The sequence below is a fragment of the Coregonus lavaretus genome, assembly GCF_964263955.1.
Source record: "Coregonus lavaretus genome assembly, chromosome: 14".
Classification (NCBI taxonomy): domain Eukaryota; kingdom Metazoa; phylum Chordata; class Actinopteri; order Salmoniformes; family Salmonidae; genus Coregonus; species Coregonus lavaretus.
The window spans coordinates 2,463,870-2,466,320 of record NC_140001.1 but is presented as its reverse complement, the minus strand read 5'-3'; positions in this window follow the sequence as shown (position 1 = coordinate 2,466,320).

The following is a 2,451-nucleotide window of genomic DNA, read 5'->3' as shown; positions in this document are numbered from 1 at the left end:
TAGCTGTCTTTGAGGTAGGAATTTGTGGAATTCCTTTGAGAGCAAATTGAATGTAGGCTAAGTGAATAAAGTAACCGGTCACATGGTGTACGTCTTATTATGCAGGTCTGTCTTATTGAAGCAGTACGTCTCAACAGACTCAGAGCAGTTATCTCTGGGTGCTGTAACCCTGTCCTTCAAAGTGGAGTTCTTTGTGAAGTTATAATGTGATCTTTATCCCAGGTTAGGGTTATAATGTGATCTTTATCCCAGGTTAGGGTTATAATGTGATCTTTATCCCAGGTTAGGGTTATAATATGCTCTTTATCCCAGGTTAGGGTTATAATGTGATCTTTATCCCAGGTTAGGGTTATTTAATGATCTTTATCCCAGGTGAGGGTTATAATATGATCTTTATCCCAGGTTAGGGTTATAATGTGATCTTTATCCCAGGTTAGGGTTATAATGTGATCTTTATCCCAGGTTAGGGTTGTGGGCCATAACACACCGTATGAATCATCCCATGATATTCTCTTCTGCATTTTATCCTCCTTAGAACGCTCTAAAATAGTCTCATACATTTCATATCATTAGGGTAGAGACTAGAGTGCGTTCTCCTACTGTTTCTGTGTGGTAGGTTGATGATCTACATTCCACAGTGCATAGTTGCTGTTGTTTTAACAGTGTCCACTAGGGGTCACTAACAGATGGTCCCTTAAGAAAGTCAGCTGCTGAAGCCTGTCTGTCTCTCACCACTCAGGCCTTCGCTGTTTGATGAACTATAGTCTAAACAAACAGACTAGTGTCACTGTCAACTATATCGAACACAAACAAAGATAAATAATAACAGTAATTAATAAAGATTGAACTATTTTTCAGAAATGGCTTTTATCTCAAATGTTTTCGCTTCACTGACTGTTAGCCTGCTGTAGGCTAAATATGCCAACTCTTCTACAGTCCCCAAGATTCCTGTGCTATTTGGTCACAGATATGTAATGTAATATAATATAATGTACTGTAAAGAATGAGAGTTCTGAATGATGCCACTGTCCCCGGGGCACTTCCTCCAGAACCTCGCCATGAAATGATCGGAATGCGTACCCAGACTGCTTCGGTTAAAGACGTAGTGAAAGGAGACACTGGTGGAGTAGTAGTAGTAGAGACCAGTAGAGACCAAGAAAAACCAGTAGAGACCAGTAGAAACCAGTAGAAACCAGTAGAAACCAGTAGAGACCAGTAGAAACCAGTAGACGAAGAAAAACCAGTAGAGACCAGTAGAGACCAAGAAAAACCAGTAGAGACCAGTAGAGACCAGTAGAGACCAGTAGAGACCAGGAAAAACCAGTAGAGACCAGTAGAAACCAGTAGAGACCAGTAGAGACCAAGAAAAACCAGTAGAGACCAAGAAAAACCAGTAGAGACCAGTAGAGACCAGTAGAAACCAGTAGAGACTAGTAGAAACCAGTAGAGACCAAGAAAAACCAGTAGAGACCAAGAAAAACCAGTAGAAACCAGTAGAGACCAGTAGAAACCAGTAGAGACCAGTAGAAACCAGTAGAAACCAGTAGAAACCAGTAGAGACCAGTAGAGACCAAGAAAAACCAGTAGAGACCAGTAGAGACCAAGAAAAACCAGTAGAGACCAGTAGAAACCAGTAGAGACCAGTAGAAACCAGTAGAGACCAGTAGAAACCAGTAGAGACCAGTAGAAACCAGTAGAGACCAGTAGAAACCAGTAGACGAAGAAAAACCAGTAGAGACCAGTAGAGACCAAGAAAAACCAGTAGAGACCAGTAGAGACCAAGAAGAACCAGTAGAGACCAGTAGAAACCAGTAGAGACCAGGAAAAACCAGTAGAGACCAGTAGAAACCAGTAGAGACCAGTAGAGACCAAGAAAAACCAGTAGAGACCAAGAAAAACCAGTAGAGACCAGTAGAGACCAGTAGAAACCAGTAGAGACCAGTAGAAACCAGTAGAGACCAAGAAAAACCAGTAGAGACCAAGAAAAACCAGTAGAAACCAGTAGAGACCAGTAGAAACCAGTAGAGACCAGTAGAAACCAGTAGAAACCAAGGTGCTTTAGAGTAGCAGAGACCATAATCTAGTAGAATGATAGGTACAGCAACTACCTGCAGATATAATGCTTATTACTTTTCATAAGCATTATATATGCCTTTGTAATGTCTTCTATATGTTGTGACCAGTACAACAATACATTTAGTTGGAAGTAAAGCGAAAAATGAAATGGCCAGTCGCTGAGTTGGGTGAAAAAAATAATTTTGCAAATACAATCAGTTTTCCACATTGATGATGTCATCACATTGAGACAAATCTGTGTATTTCAGTGGTGTGCGATACCTTAATTTGTCTGCTAGTGGGCAGTAAAGTACAGGGACAAGTTGAGCCAAAGGTGTAAGTTGAGCCATCCTTGTTTATAAGAAACCAAACACACAATTAATAATTTGACCAAAT